The sequence below is a fragment of the Zalophus californianus genome, chromosome 2 (assembly GCF_009762305.2).
Source record: "Zalophus californianus isolate mZalCal1 chromosome 2, mZalCal1.pri.v2, whole genome shotgun sequence".
Lineage (NCBI taxonomy): Eukaryota > Metazoa > Chordata > Mammalia > Carnivora > Otariidae > Zalophus > Zalophus californianus.
In genome coordinates this window covers 1922846-1939708 of record NC_045596.1, presented here as the reverse complement: position 1 = coordinate 1939708, position 16863 = coordinate 1922846, and the positions used below count along the sequence as shown (strand labels likewise).

At 44.5% G+C, this 16863-nt stretch overlaps 1 protein-coding gene and 1 pseudogene across 7 annotated transcripts in view; both read right to left on the bottom strand.

The window, feature by feature from the left end:
• ADD1 (adducin 1) overlaps window positions 1-16863 on the bottom strand; it is a 93105-nt gene that overhangs the window by 47285 nt on the left and 28957 nt on the right. Inside the window, exon 2 of one of the 7 annotated variants that reach the window (XM_027598962.1) lies at window positions 897-1066. The exons of the other annotated variants lie outside the window; for them this stretch is intronic. The gene's annotated coding sequence lies outside the window, so the exon portion shown is untranslated. The remainder of the gene's footprint in view (window positions 1-896; window positions 1067-16863) is intronic. 7 annotated transcript variants of the gene reach the window in all.
• LOC113924765 overlaps window positions 13668-16863 on the bottom strand; it is a 31247-nt pseudogene continuing 28051 nt past the window's right edge.

Here is a 16863-nt window from a genome sequence, read left to right as displayed (position 1 = left end):
GAAGTATTTGAAAAGCATGTATCTTTGAAGAGATCTACATCCAGAATGTATAAAGAACTCATAACTTAATCATTACAATCACAATTAAAAAAAAAAAAAAACCAACATGAAAACCATCACGCGGCCTCAGCGGACACCACAAAGAACACAAGAGCCGAGCAGCTAAGGCTGCCCACGTTCCTGACGCACAAAATCATGAGACATGAATAAGAAGATAATGACTTTAAGCTGGGAAGGCCCCGGCCGGCTGGTTACACTGCAACAGAGTGCTGAAAGGCTGGTGATGAGGGGAGGGAGAAGCCATCGGCTCTCACGTGTCCCGACCCTCTGCCGTCCCTGTGTGTGGATCCACTACTGTTGTCCTCACTTGACACATGAGGGGACTCAGGTCAGTCAGCTAGGAAGCAGCGGGGCTAGGGCTCAAACTGCTGGCCGTCTGGCGGCAGCGCCTTTGTTCTTCACCTCGAAGCCATACTGTAAGTAGTGAGGAAGACAGCGGCTGGGGCAGAAGCTGCAATGCAGGGAACAACGGCCCCCAAGGGATGAGAAGGGATGAAATCAAGGGCCTGAGATTCTGCAGGTCTCTCGAGCTCCCAAGTCTTACCAATGTCACTGAACCTGGACCACAACGGGAATAGCAAGGCTTTAAAGAAGAGTTTATACAAAAATATCTTATGGTAACAACAGCCAAAGAATCAGGTGGAGGAAACCCCCCTTTTTTAAGACAAATCAATTAGGATATTGCTCTTCTGAAACCTAAAGATATGACAGAAATAACAGTATGCTTAAAGTGGCACTATTTCAAGGACTCAAAGACGAAGTATGAAAACATCAGGGACTAAAAGTCAACGCAGAATAAATAAACCAAGGACCTGAATGTAGTCCTTAAAACTTACTCTTCTCTAAATGTATCCTTTAAATTTTTAGTTTAATCTGTTCACTTTAATGTAGTTTGTTCTAAAAGATTGACACAAAGAACAAAACAATGGTTGTCTGACATTTCTTCATCAGATGTAAAAGAAGCTGAACATTCTGAGCCAATGACACAAAGGTTCTACTCCAGTGTCTGAAAAACAAGAAAAGGAGAAGAATATACAGCATTGTTATTTCTCTGTCACGAAATGAGCCCCCATCTGAAGCTATTTTCACCAGTGAATGAGCGCCCGGGCAACAATGAAGAGGCAATGGTAGCCATTTCTTGTCCCAGAGCTGACACACAGAATCTCTGAAAAATGAGATGAGGCAGAGACGGCTCTTTTTATGACAGCTGCCGTGCGGACGGGGTGAGATGAAGACTGCAGACTAGATACGCATGTGTTCCTTCCCTCAACAAGGAAGTCTCTAAACTTAAAGTACACATATTCTGAGCCCAGTAATCAAGAAAAAACATCATTCCATTTTTATAGCACACACCTGTACTTAGTTTTTTGTCAATTACGCCTTCAACTTTCATTAACCTAGTTTTTAAGAGCATGTTAAGACAGCAAGTTTTTCTAGAAAGATCTCTACAAATAAGTTATTACTTAATCCAAATTTTTTAAAAAGAAATGGGAAAATACAGATGTAAAAAAAAATTCTGGCAACATTATTTTAAAATAATTTAAAAGGTATTGGGGCACCTGGGTGGTGCAGTCAGGCATCCAACTCTTGACTTTTCTTTTTTTTTTTAAGATTTTATTTATTTATTTGACACAGAGAGAGAGCACAAGCAGGGGGAGCGGCAGAGGGAGAGGGAGAGGCAGGCTTCCTGCGGAGCAGGGAGCCCGATGCACGACTCGATCCCAGGACCCTGGGATCACGACCTGAGCCGAAGGCAGACACTTCACCGACTGAGCCGCCCAGGCGCCCCCCAACTCTTGATTTCAGCTCAGGTCATGATCTAGGGGTTGTGAGACTGAGCCCTGATTCAGGCTCCACCCTCAGCAGGGAGTCCGCTAGAGATTCTCTCTCCCGCTCTCCCCATCCCCCCATGCTCACTCACTCCCTCTCTAATAAATCTTTAATAATATAATAATCTGAAAGGTAGTAACAAGCCCACTAGTTGTAAACGTCTAACAGTACACTACTGGTCACAAAATCAAATACTAAAATTTGCTTAATGCAATATTTTGGAAGTTATAAAGATCTTTGGCATAACATACATAAGAGATTATAACATTTAAGTGAAAAACTATAAAATTTCCTATTCTATTCTGTAATCTTATCACTACTATAATTATGACGACACAGACAAGATGATACAATGGCAAATGAGCTGTACTAAAGCTGAATAAACTGATTAGAGATGTGTGGATCAGTGTTTCCCTATCTCGATCAAGCTGCTATAATTTTACCTATGTAAAAATTTTAAGATTTCACTAATCTTAGTATGTTGCTACCTAAATCAAAGGAACCTTGGGAACAATCCTTTCAAATAAACACACACACACTCAACAGAACCCAAAGGTCTGGATGAACCCTGACAACTGAGCTTGGCCTGTCCACGTGACATCTCACACCCACCCTGCCCACGTCCCTCCTGGACACACAACAGCCTCCTCATTAGTTTCTCTATTCCTTGTCTCCCAACAACCCCCTCACCAACGCATTCCCCCAGAGAGACCAGGGAGTTTCAAGATTATGCCTGATGTCAGCACTCACTCCCCTGCTTAAAACCTGATGGCTAATAAAAGGACTGTGGCTGAGTCCTGATCTAAATCTAAAAATGACATTTGAGACAGACATCTGAACACCAACCAGACCTGGATGGCATTAAGGAATTATTATTAAAAGTTTTAGGTGTGGGGCGCCTGGGTGGCTCAGTTGGTTAAGCGACTGCCTTCGGCTCAGGTCATGATCCTGGAGTCCTGGGATCGAGTCCCACATCGGGCTCCCTGCTCTGCGGGAAGCCTGCTTCTCCCTCGGCCTGTGTTCCCTCTCTTGCTGTCTCTCTCTCTCGGTCAAATAAATAAATAAAATCTAAAAAAAATAAAATAAAATAAAATAAAAGTTTTAGGTGTGATATTATTATAGTTAGATATATAAGATACATGCAGAAATACTTATAGATGAAATAATAAATTACCTAAAGCTTCTCGGGGTGGCGGGGGGGGGAGTACGGATTACACAAAACAAACCAGACGGGCCACGCACTAATAATGTTGAAACCAGATGAAGGATAAAGCAGGATTCACCACAGTATTCTATCTATTCTGTACTGTCTGAAAGGCTCCATAATTTTCCCTGTTCTTAGAATAAAGCACCTCAAGACCTTACATAAGCTGGTCCCTGCCTGCCTTCAGATGAACACATTTCAGCAAGTTCTTTCACACAGAAACCACTGATAATGGGATGAAAGGATATTTTAAGATTAACATCCCTTGTCTAATGTCCCACGAGACACCACTGTGCCTTCCTTGTATGTTATTTACTGATCTGGAAATAACAAAGTGTGCCCTGGAACATTCTTTCTTACCAAAGTTATTCTAACCCCAGAATGATCCATCCCAATGCATAACTAAACCTTAGATCAGAAACTAGACAAATTTTCGTTTCTCTAAAATATCTATGAGCTCATTCTAAAGCTTGTGGGCTGATTTTAATTCACATTTCCCTTCCAGCACAGACATTCTGCTAATGGCTAACTATTCCAGCCATACACTTGATTTACTTCTGAATCCCTAAAGGCAGAACACTCAAACCAAAGGCTGAAACAAGAAGTGGACATTAACAAAATTCTCTGGATCAAGTGTCTGCTAGAAGACCCAGAGGGTCATGTCGGTTTCTAAATATTCTTAAAACATTTCTCAGAAACCATAATGACTGCCAGGTAATAATGAATTATTGCTCCAAAGAAAATAAACCAGAAGGTATCAAAAATGCTCACAGTCATAAAAGTGGTAGTTTTTGCTGGTGTCCTTGGCCACCTGATACCCAACTCCAGACAGCCTTTGGAGTCAGTAGGAGAATAAGAGAAGTGACCTCTGTACTACCTTCCTTTACCTCTATTATCTCCTGGTGCTTAACAGATCTCCACTACTGCTTCCCCATTATGTGCAAGGCACTGGAGATAAAAAGTTGCAAAATGAATAGATGATAGACAAATAAATGTAATCAAATAGTCTTGCTGCCATGACAGAAACCCACTTATGTATCAGCAAGGGAGAAGTGTCTGATGGTGGGAGGCAGAAAGAGCAGAGTGAGGGTGTTATGGGTTGAACTGTGTTCCCCCAAAATACATCTTATTTGGAACAGGATCACTGAAGACGTAATTAGTTAAAACGAGGTCATACTGGAATAGTATGGGCCCCTCATCCAATATGACTGGTGTCCTTATAAAAAGAGAACATTTAGGGGCACCTGGGTGGCTCAGTTGTTAAAAGCATCTGCCTTCGGCTCAAGTCATGATCCCAGGGTCCTGGGATCGAGCCCCGCATCGGGCTCCCTGATCAGCGGGAAGCCTGCTTCTCCCTCTCCCACTCCCCCTGTTTGTGTTCCCTCTCTCGCTGTGTCTCTCTCTGTGTCAAATAAATAAATAAAATCTTTAAAAAAAAAAAAAAGAGGGCATTTAGATACAGACACAAATACATGGAGAAGGCCATGTGAAGATGAAGGTAGAAGTTAGCTGAGGTGATGCATCTACAAGCCAAGGAACACCAACGATTACCAGAAAGTTACCAGCAACTGGTGGAAAGGCCTGGAACAGATTCATCGTCATGGCCTCAGAAGGAATCAACCCTACTGACGCCGTGATCTTGCATTTTTGGCCTCCAGAACTGAGACACAATGAATTTCTGTTGTATGAGCCACCCAGGCTATGATACTTTGTCCTGGCGGTCCCAAGAAACTAATACAGAGGGCTGTCCGGAAAGCTAAGTGGTTGCTTCCAGGTGCACGGGGCAGGTGGCAGTCACCTGATGAACGAACACCTACTGAGCCTTGAGAGAGCAGCAGAGCCAGCACAGTGAGTGAGAGGTCAGTGTCCCTGCTTTTCACGCTTGCTGCCTGGCACCCAGCGGGAAGGGGCTTAGGGAGCTTTTAATGCCCTACCTGAACTGTTCTCTCTTCCCAATCTTTCAGCTCTGCTCATTCTCAAGATCTAAATATATCCTGCTCTATGAAGCGTCCCTAAGCCCCTGAGCTCGGCGCTTGGCCTGCTGTGTTCTGAGGTATTTTACTCTGACCTCTCTTCAGCCATTTCCAAACAGCACCAGACATCTGTGTGTACACTCGCTCCATCACCAGTCCATGGGCCCACAGAGAACGGGGACACTCAATCTCTAACTCATTTTTGTAAATAAGCCCTGGGAGAGTAGGGACTCAAGAGAGACTCTGTTCCTGCAGTAGGCTACCCACTACAAGCGACATCCTAACTTCTCTGGAAGGGCTCCGTGAGGTTTCCACCCAGAACCAAACTGCATCATCAGGACACACTCAATGAAATAAATGGCAGACTCACCTAAAACAAAAAAAAATGTAGTTATGAGAAGTGATGAACGTGTTAACTTGATTGTGAGAATCATTTCAGTGTATATGCTTATCAAATCATCAGACTGTACCCTTTAAATATATTATAATTTTGTCAATTATACCTCAATAAAACTGGGGGAAAAGCTTTAGAAAATGTAGTCTTTGCTGGAAAGAGTGACAAGCTTTTAAACAGGAGAAGCTGACACTGATGGCTAAGCTCAGGCAAAGGACAGGGCATACATCGTGCTGCAGAGACCGTCCACACCCTGTCCAGCGCCTCAGGTGGAAAAGCAAAAGAGACATGAAAACTCCAGCCAGAAATTCATGATGAACTTTTAGAAACTGGGCTGCTATGCCAGTCAACGAAAGAGGAGTCCCTAATATCTCCTGGCAGGAGGGAGCCCAACATTGGAGCTCTCTCGCAAATTAAACAGAACACAACCATAATGAGTTATACCCCTCACTGCTCACATTACTAGCCTCATTCTCCAGTTCCCCTAATGGACAAACACCCACCTTATGTTTAAGATTCTTCTTCACGGGTTCAGGCTGACTGTTGTGCCCTACTTGAGACCTCAAAGTTAAGTAAAAGCCTTTAATTACTCTGATCGGATCATTTCTATTCCTGTGTCTCCAGATGTTCTCTTGCAGATGAAACTGCTCAAAAGTCCCCTTTAAAATAATCACTGCTTACTATGTGTAAAGTGCTGATTTAAAACTCAATTGTAGGGGCGCCTGAGTGGCTCACTCAGTTGAGCGTCTGACTCTTGATTTCAGCTCAGGTATATGACTGTATGTAAACACTAAATAAACTGAGGAAGATTTAGGCTGGGGACTTGTTAACTAACCATTCACCATCAGGGAGAGAGGAGGAAAGAGGACCCACCCAGATCATCTCCTGGCAGGAGGGAGATTGAGTCCTGGGATTGAGTCCTGCATGGGGGGTGGGGGGTCCCCCGCTCAGCAGGGCGTCTGCTTGTCTCACTTTCCCTCTGCCACTCCCCCTTCTTGTGTGTGTGCATGCCCTCTCTAATAAATAAATCTTTTAATAAGTAAATAAAAATAAAAGTAACACTCAATTGTATATGTCTTAACTCATTTTTTCCCCACAGATAAGATAACTGAGGCATAAAGCAGTTCAGCAGCCAGCATGAGGTTGCTGCATCTGAACTCCAGCTGCCTGGCCCCAGCGTCTGCTCCTAACTACGTGACACACTACCCCTCACCATATGTCCTAGCACAGATCAAAGCAGAAAAAAAGTAAAAACTAAAATTTAGTCAAAGCAATGCTTCCCAGCTTTGTCACCCACCCTTATGCTCCTTTTAGTCAGGAAATGATCTGGGTGGGTCCTCTTTCCTCCTCTCTCCCTGATGGTGAATGGTTAGTTAACAAGTCCCCAGCCTAAATCTTCCTCAGTTTATTTAGTGTTTACATACAGTCATATACCTGCTGTTGTTCTTTTAACTATAGCTTCTTTTTTTTTTAAAGATTTTATTTATTGAGAGCATGAGTCGGGGCGTGGGGGGGGGGGTACGGGCAGGGCAGGGCAGAGGCAGAAGGAGACTCCTCACTGAGCAGGGAGCCCGATGTGGGACTTGATCCCAGGACCCCAGGATGATGACCTGAGCCGAAGGCAGATGCTTAACCCACTGAGCCACCCAGGCGCCCCTAACTATAGCTTCTTAATCTCTGTTACAGAGAGTTCAGTTGCTTATTTAAGGATGCACAGCCATTAAGTGGAAAAGCAAAAATCTGAAAACAAGACTATGGTTTGGAGACTAGCCCTCCTTAACCGCTTCTCATCAAACGGTCTTCATGCACCAACAGGACCCTCCAGTGCCAGGGTCAGTACTGGGCAGCGGACAGGCCACTGGGCCCAGCGTCAGTGGTGAGCCCCACTCCTTCCACTGTATAACTTCAACAACGACGAAGTCCTCATCCATTAAGTACGAATATCTTCCTAACCTAATGACTCAAATGAGACAACGCAGCCAAGAGCACCATGGGGAAAAAAACGAGAAAACGTGATAGAGAAATCATCATCACTTCTATGACTCCCAAACTCCACACCTAATGCTTCTCACTCCAGGTGAGAAGAAAGCATCTAGTCAGTGCAAGGGATCCAGAAGAGAGCCCCATACAGGACCTTATAGGCGTGTGACAAAGGGCCCCACAAAGCACGTTTCCACCCACATTAGTCCACGTGAGTAATTGTGACAGTTCCCCATTTGCAGGTGAAAAGTTGACTCAGTTTCAAGTCCCTGAAGTTGCAAGATAAATAAAGGGCCAAGTCAGGCCGTGAACCCAAGCCCACTCGCTCCAAGTGCCAAGCTCATACCTCGAATGCCACACAAGAAGTCGAAAGGGGGACACAGGCCAAGGGCAGGAAGCACAGTGTTCTCTCCCCACTATTTAGCACCTAAGAAGCCCTCAATAAAGATCTGTGAAGTGGATGAATGGTGAAGAAAGACAAAATCATCCTCCAAGACTCATTTCACAAAATTTGCTTCCCTCCAGAAAAACTGACATCCAGTACTTTCAGATGGCACGTGCGCTCATATCAATCAGTTTCCTCTCAAACAACTGCTTTTCTTTTTTTTTAAGATTTTATTTTTAAGTAATCTCTACCGCCAATGTGGGGCTTGAACTCACAACCCCAAGATGAACAGTCCCAAACAAGTGCTTTTCAAGAAATTCCACAAAGGAAACTGCACTTCAGATTTCAAAAGAGGAATGCGGGAGGAGTCATCTTATATACCGTGCCTCACAATTTAACAAGTAACGGCCACTCCATAGGAGTCTCCACTGCAGTTACTGATCCACACGTCCTAAGCCACATGCCCTGAGCCACCACACAAAACCAAGAGCAAAAGTCAACTTTATCCTCTGACAGTGCCAACCATTTTCTCTATTTTTACTCCTTCGTCATACTATTCCTGTCCTTCAATTACTATATGATTTTTATTTTTCACTATATTTTTACTGAAGTCATGGAGTCTTTCAAAACTTGCTGTTTTACTGAAACAAAATTCTTTCTGAATTTCATTCCAGAAGCATGGCTTGCTAAAAGTAAGTGAGTTGGATTTCTGTTTATTTTTCTGGGGGGAGGGAGGAGGTAGGGAAGTTTGGCAGGGTTATAAGTAAGGGAGATTAAAAACACTGACCACAAAACAAACAGCTTTTTCAGAATTTAATGGTTGGTGACTAAATGTTCCTACTCGTGAAGTAATTGGTTCCCGTGGAAAACAAATGATAAAAGGAAACTTTGAAGATAATAGTCACCCAGGGCTAACAGACTGAGGACACAAGTGCTGAGCGTGCTAAGACATATATATTCTGCACACGCAAAGGTCGAGCTGTGAGCTACTTTATTAACTCTGGGACTTCTGAAAACAGAGCCAGGTTGTCCTCTTTGGAGCTAGTCAGAAAGTATTTAAAATCACAAGCATAAGTAAAATTCTCCTAAAGGTATACTCTCTGAAAAGTAATTATGCCAGCTGATAGGGAAGGAAACCCCTTTATGCTACCAAGTAATTACGAGCACACAAGTTTTTAGACGGTTTAGTTTTCACAAAAATAAGAATATACTGTCGGGGCACCTGGGTGGCTCAGTTGGTTAAGCAGCTGCCTTCGGCTTAGGCCATGATCCCGGGTCCTGGGATTGAGGCCCATGTCGGGCTCCCTGCTCAGCAGGGAGCCTGCTTCTCCCCTGCCTGCCGTTCCCCCTGCTTGTGCTTGCTGTCTCTTTCTCTCTCTGGCTCTCTCTGTATCAAATAAATAAATAAAATCTTAAAAAAAAATAAGCATATATTGTCAAGTGAAAAAATACGAAGAATGATGGATGGATGGTGCCTTTAGGGGAGGAAAGGAGGGATAAGAAAAATATTTGTATTTGCATAAATAAATGAAAGAATATACAAGAAACTTAAAATGGTGGTTTCCTTGTAAGAAGTGAGAAGGATCTGGGTAGAGGGAGTACTGAGATGGCCAGGAGAGTTCATACATATGTATTTTTTTAAGTTTAATTTATAAAAAAAAGAAACATTTAAAAATATAACACCATTAAGAACATTAATAATAAGCACCACTGAAGGTATAAAATGAACAGAGTACACAGCATATTGGATTTCCAGCAGCATGAGGATATCAAACATGTTTACAGTTTTATAGTTTTATATTCTGTTAAGTGTTTCAGTAGGGTGGCCCTATCCTGATTTTACAGGTGATAAGATGTAGGTTCTAAGAGACCGTCTGACCCTAAGTAGAGATGGCAAGGGTTCAGAATGTATTGGGTTACATGAGCCCCTCACAGGCTCTCCTCCAAAACGATTCTGTTCATATCAAAATCGTTTATAACCGAGTATTTCTTTAAATCAGTACTGGCTGATTAAAACGGAGTATTTCTTTAAATCCATATTGGCTCTACTTCGCAGCCAATATTTCCATGCTGCCAAAAACCCTGGAGTTCCTGCCCTTGAAGGACCAAAGGGCATTTCATTCTATAAGGAATCAGATAGGATGCACCTCCCTTCTGGCGTTAGAGAATGACAGGCAAGGTTCAGTGCAAGCACAGCGCCCTGGTCGCACGGGCCTGAAGTCTGTAGCTATGAGAGGAACACAGTCCAGCCTGCTTTATGAACTTCTGTGGTCTAACGGCATCTGACCCTGCCACTGGGCGCATGGAAGTGCTCCCTAAGTGCGTTCAACTGAGGAGTTAGTAGGCAGAAGAGCAGGCGTGAGGACCTTGTAGCCTTCGGACTAGTATTGTAATGGTCTCCACAGGAGACCCCTTAACTCTGACCCCTTCGTTTTACAAGTGGGAAACAGACGCAGAAGACGAGAGGACTCTGGGCGCACAGGGAATCACTGGCAGACAGCAGCAGCCTAGCGTGTGTCTCGAGTCAGACCAAGGCCAGTGTGAGTCCACCGCGCTGCTCACCAACGGTGTGATCCCAGACAAGGATCTTCTCTCTGGCTCTGTTTTCTCCTCTATCAACCGGATGTGCTGATGGTAACCTTGAGAGGTATCGTAAGAATCCGAAATGCTGTTTGGAGAGCTTTCAGCAGTGTTTGGCAGACGGTGCACGCACAGGAGTGGCCGTGATTGCTGGACACACGTAGGGGTCCCAGCCAGGCCCATGAGCATTCTACAGCACCAAACCACTTCTTGCTCATAGGATTTGTATTGTTTGTGACAGATAACTGAGTATTTCTATCTCTGTCACAACTACAACTAGTTTCAAAAACACATTAAAAAATAATTTCTCGGGGTGCCTGGGTGGCTCAGTTGGTCAAGCGACTGCCTTCGGCTTGGGTCGTGGTCCTGGAGTCCTGGGATCGAGTCCCACATCGGGCTCCCTGCTCGGCGGGGAGTCTGCTTCTCCCTCTGACCCTCTTCCCTCTTATGCTCTCTGTCTCTCATTCTTTCTCTCTCAAATAAATAGATAAAATCTTAAAAAAAATAATAATTTCTCACATAATTTATTTCTCAATACTGCTAGCACTAGGTTAATATCCAAAAAAAAAAACCTCTGAAGTCTTTAGAAATTCCAGATGATACCTTAAAGGGGAAATTATGAAAAAGTCTTAATAACCATAAACCAAAAAAAGGTCAAAAACAAATTGAGACAAAGGAAAATTATGCTTCAAATTACATACATTCATTAGTTTTTACTTTTCAAAATTGTGCCATTTCAGTAGACATGACACCACTGCGGTAGAGGGGACAATCCAACCTCTCAAAGGCTCTGCACTTTGCCTGCAAACAGAAGTGACAGGTCCTAGCAGAGGGGCCTGGCAGTCAGCAGGAGGAATCGGTAAATCACACAGTGTGTCGGCAGGTGAGAAGGGCTGTGGGTTGGGCACTGGATGCACAAGGAGGTGGGGAGGCAAGTCACGGCATTAGACAGGAGGCGCCGGCGGAGGGAGGCTCTGGAGAAGGTGATGTCACAGGTGGTAGGGAGAGAGGGATAAAACAAAGTTTATCATCATTTTAAGCATTAAAAGTATTTCATTTACATTTTGGTAAAGAAGAAAACAAAGACACCAAAGGTCCCCTCCAACCTAACTTGTCCAAAACAGGACTCTTAATCTTCCCCTAGTCTCGTCTCCCTGCTTCTACCCTCAAACTCTTATAAATTGTTCTCCACAAAAATACAGTCAAACCATGTCCTGCCCCTGCTTATGTCCCACCAATGGCTTCCCACGGTCCCTAGAATAAAATCTGAAATCCCGGCCATAGCCAGCGGGGCCCTTCCCAGTCTGGCCCCCAGCGTCTCTTGGCCCTGCCGTCCCAGGTCCACTAGCCTCCCTTCTGTCCACAAACACACCCAATACAGTCTTTAGACTTACTCTTTACTCTGTCCAGAACAAACTTAACCCAGCTAGACTGAGTGTCTGACTCCATATTTTAGGAGTAAGTTCTAAGTCAAATTTCACCTCTAAATTTTGAGATTGGTTTCCCTGCACACACTATTCAGAGTAGCCCCTACTCCCAGCTCTCTCAAGTCACCCTGGGTTTTCTTTCCCTTCAAGGCTCTTATCACCCCTGCTGGAGCACAGACTCTGGAGCCAGAATGTTGGAGCTCAAATTCCAGCCCCGCCACTTACTGGCTCTGTAAGCTTGCGAAGATTTCTTAACTTCTCTGGCCTCAGTTCCCACTTCTGAAATAATAAGGCTAACAACTGTACCACCTCACACAGTCAATGCATGTAAAATGCTTAGAAACAAGGATGTGACACACAGGAAGCATTCAAGTGTGCGTTGTCAGTATTACTGTCTCCCGATTAGAATGTAACCCCAACAAGGCAAGAGACTCACCTGTATTCACTACTGTATTACGGTATTACATTCCCTACTATATTCACAGGGCTAATGCTTTATGTATATATAGGAGGAGAGACACACAGAGAGGAGAGAGAGAGAGAAATACATATTCAGGTCTCACATTCCGGACCGGTAATGCTAATCTAAGTATTTGGATTCCAGAGCATTCGATTTTAAGAAAAGCCATGGCTCTGCTTCATTTAATCACAACTGAAGTGTGACTGAAAAGACTCTGGGGACACAAGTAGCTAACTCGAAGGCTCCAAATCTGTCACTCACAAGGCAGCTCCAGACTGCAAACGGACAATCTGTATATCAAATCGGGTTTTGTGTTTTGAGGTGCCCGGGTTTTAAGTTTCTAAGAATTACGTCAATTCCCAAAGTTGGTATACCAGGACAGTAGCTATACCTCTCTAGCTGACTGGGTTTGAAGACCCACGCAAGCACAGCTCCCAGAGGCAGGAAAGTGAGAGGAGAATTCTAGACCTCACAACTGAGTGTGCATGGTACTCTAGTGAGGCTCATAAAGACGGCAGAAGTCAGGAAGCACAGGTTGACCAGATACACGTAAGCATAGGAAAATTCTATCTACATTTGATAGGGAAGAAAAAACCCACTCTGCACTCTAGTTAAACACATGAGGGACTAACAACACTAGCCTGAGATGAGAGTGTTTCCCTGACAAACAAAGGAATCAGTATCAGGGGAAAAGTTGAGCAGTTACAAAGGAGCAGGATGGAAAAGAAGTCATAAAAATGATCTTATGAGCACTATGTAGGACGTGGGCAGTACTTTCAGCTGTTGAAGCAGCATGTACAGAATATTACTGCAGCCATGGGACCAGGCAAGTCCACAACACTGACAGAGGCCAACATGGCGAGACAGAGACTTCCGTCAATCTCTCCTTCATCCCACACCCTAGTATCTGTTGGCTGAAGTAAGAACAGGCTCTTTGCCTGGCTGTCTCTGAGTGATCCGACAGCTCTGTTCTCCACCTGTGATCCGCCTGAAATCAATATTCCCTGGGAGGCAGCAGATGGCAGGAAAGTCCGTGAGCGCACAACCTTCAGGTCCTACAACGGTGAAGAGGCAATGATGCTTAATGGGAAGAAGGGAGGCTTTGGGGTCACGAGGGTTCAAACCCCAGCCCAGCTACCCACTAAGAGGATACCCAGGACAAGCTATTTGTACCGCAGTTTTCTCGTGGGTAGCGGGGGGACAATACCCAGCATACACCGTCGTTGAGTGAACATGCTACGCTCGCTATCGTGTTTCGTATGAAGTCCCACCCACCAGCCCGTGGCATCATGACAGCTGGTGCCAGAAAGCACCTTCCCTCAGTCGTAGGCAGCATCCCCTAAGCCAGATCTAGGCTTTCAGGTCTATCTCAATACCAAAGGAACTCCCTGAAGTTACTCAGTAGACAGACATGGCTATTAATTAAACAGAAAGATCTAGTTAACTGATATTCTGATTAGTAAGACTGCCAGTTTCAAAATTCTAGAATATAATAAAACATACTTAATACTAATAAACAGTGAGTAAATCAACCTTTGGTAGTTAAAATTCTCTAGAATTATTTTAGGTACCTACATGAATGTCAATAGCTCTCAAATATAAAACCCGTTGTTTTTTTTTTTTGCTGGGTACAGTATACTTTATTGATGGTACATGACAAGGTAGGGCTCCCCAAACCCCTCCCCTTCTTCAGGGGGTCTGGTATGGAAACGGTGGAGGTCGGGAGATTCTCAGTGTTTTGCGGGGTAAGTTGGGGCAGGGACTCCCCAGCAGCTGAGGGCCTCTCTCTCCCTCTTGCTCTCGCTGGGGCTGGTGGTCCAGGGGGCTCTTACTCCTTGGAGGCCATGCGGACCATAAGGTCCACCACCCGGGTGCTGTAGCCGAATTCATTGTCATACCAGGAAATGAGCTTGACAAAGTGGTCACTGAGAGCAATGCCAGCCCCGGCATCGAAGGTGGAGGAGTGGGTCTCACTGTTGAAGTCGCAGGAGACGACCTGGTCCTCAGTGTACCCCAGGATGCCCTTGAGGGGGCCCTCTGATGCCTGCTTCACCACCTTCTTGATGTCGTCGTATTTGGCAGCTTTCTCCAGGTGGCAGGTCAGATCCACGACGGACACGTTGGGGGTGGGGACACGGAGGGCCATGCCAGTGAGCTTCCCGTTCAGCTCAGGGATGACCTTGCCCACAGCCTTGGCAGCACCAGTGGAAGCAGAGATGATGTTCTGGGCAGCCCCTCGGCCATCGCGCCACAGCTTCCCAGAGGGACCGTCCACGGTCTTCTGGGTGGCAGTGATGGCATGGACGGTGGTCATGAGTCCCTCCACGATGCCGAAGTTGTCATGGATGACCTTGGCCAGAGGAGCCAAGCAGTTGGTAGTGCAGGAGGCATTGCTGACAATCTTGAGGGAGTTGTCATACTTCTCGTGGTTCACACCCATCACGAACGTGGGGGCGTCGGCAGAGGGAGCAGAGATGATGAGCCTCTTGGCCCCGCCCTTCAAGTGGGCCCCAGCCTTCTCCATGGTGGTGAAGACCCCAGTGGACTCCACAACATACTCAGCACCAGCATCACCCCATTTGATGTTGGCGGGATCTCGCTCCTGGAAGATGGAGATGGACTTTCTCCATTGATGACAAGCTTCCCGTTCTCAGCCTTGACTGTACCGTGGAATTTGCCATGGGTGGAATCATACTGGAACATGGAGACCATGTAGTTGAGGTCAACGAAGGGATCATTGATGGCGACAATATCCACTTTGCAGAGTTAAAAGCAGCCCTGGTGACCAGGCGCCCAATACGGCCAAATCCGTTCACTCCGACCTTCACCATCGTGTCTCAGGGACGTGGCTGGCACTGCACCAGAATTCGCGGCTGTCTGTCGAACGGGGAGGAGCAGAGAGCCTAAAACCCGTATTTTAAAAAGTATTACAGGGTGCCTGGGTGGCTCAGATGGTTAAGCATCTGCCTTCGGCTCAGGTCATCGTCCCGGGATCCCGGGATCGAGGCCCGCATTGGGCTCCCTGCCCCTTGGGAGCCTGCTTCTCCCTCTGCTTCTCTCTCTCTCTCTCCCCCTCTGTCTCTCATGAATAAATAAATAAAATCTTTAAAAAAATTAAAATTAAAATTAAAAAATAAAAGTATTACATATTTGGGGACTGAGGGAAACCCTATAATTTTTGCATACCCCTTTTATTTAAAAAAATGAAGACAAAATGGTTAAACATGGAACTATTTAACATCTGTATATGCAGCAGTGCTTTTAAAACCTTAAAATCATGGGGCGCAGAGCATGCAACACTCGATCTCAGGGTTGTGAGCTCAAACCCCATGTTGGGGTGCAGCACTTACTTGAAAAAAATAAAATAAGTAATAAATAAATGAATAAATGAATAAATAAATAAAACCTTAAAATCATGAGCCTACTGATTAAAATTTTAGAAACAGAACTTTTCAATTCAGGGGAAAAACAACTTGGAGGGCGGTAGAAAAGACTCACATTCTGAAACCACTGACTGTTGATCTTACTCAGCCATGCTAAGTGGCAATTATGTAATTGGAATTGTGGAAGAAATTCAAGATGCAGGGTGAAACATTAATAGTATGTCCATACAGGAGACACTGTTAAGCCAAGTAGAGGCCAATTGCTCTTTTCAAGAAGAAAAAAAAGTTTATCCCTTTCATTCTGTCATTTAACACCTACCTAAGTAATACTAGCACTTTTAACCTCAACTTAACCCAGCTCTGAAATGAGCAAATAATTCATTCTTTCCCAAGTATTTTATATTGGTGTGTCTAGGAAAATCTTGAGCCTTGGTTTGCAGCGTGACCTTCTTGGAGTTACATTAAATAGAAACAATCCATCAAGGTGTTCAGCCCAAGCTTCAAATGAATAAAAACACTTTTACTTAGGGAGGCAATTCTGTTCAGGTCCCAAAAGCATGGCATACTGCGCTTCAAAATTATTTCCACACAACAGTTCAGAACACTTCTGAAAAACTACAGCATATTTTAACAAGCCAACAAAAATGCAAAGCATTCTCAAATAATTGTGACATTGCAAATAAAATAAATATCCCAGAAAATGTGACCCCCCTTTAAAAAATCCTAGCTGGAGGGCCTTGCCTAGGGTGGGGGCTGGAAACGCAGTTAACAGCCAGCGGGGAAACTAGTCTCTAAAATAACTGCTGGAAAGGTAAACCTGCCGCTGGAAAGGAAAGTGCACAGTAAAGAAACCCCCAAATGGGTTGGGACTAAATATAAAGTTTCACTTCCTTTTCGGCTCACATACTCTGAAAAAGAAACAAAGGTATCACTAAAATTTCCCTGCTCTGGTAGGTAAGAAGTGGCTGCTTTGGACATACAGACCAATGGAACAGAATAGAGAACCCAGATATGGACCCTCAACTCTATGGTCAAATAATCTTTGACAAAGCAGGAAAAAACATGCAATGGAAAAAAGACAGTCTCTTCAATAAATAGTGCTGGGAAATTGGACAGCCACATGCAGAAGAATGAAACTCGACCATTCTCTAACACCATTCACAAAGATAAACTCAAAGTGGATGAAA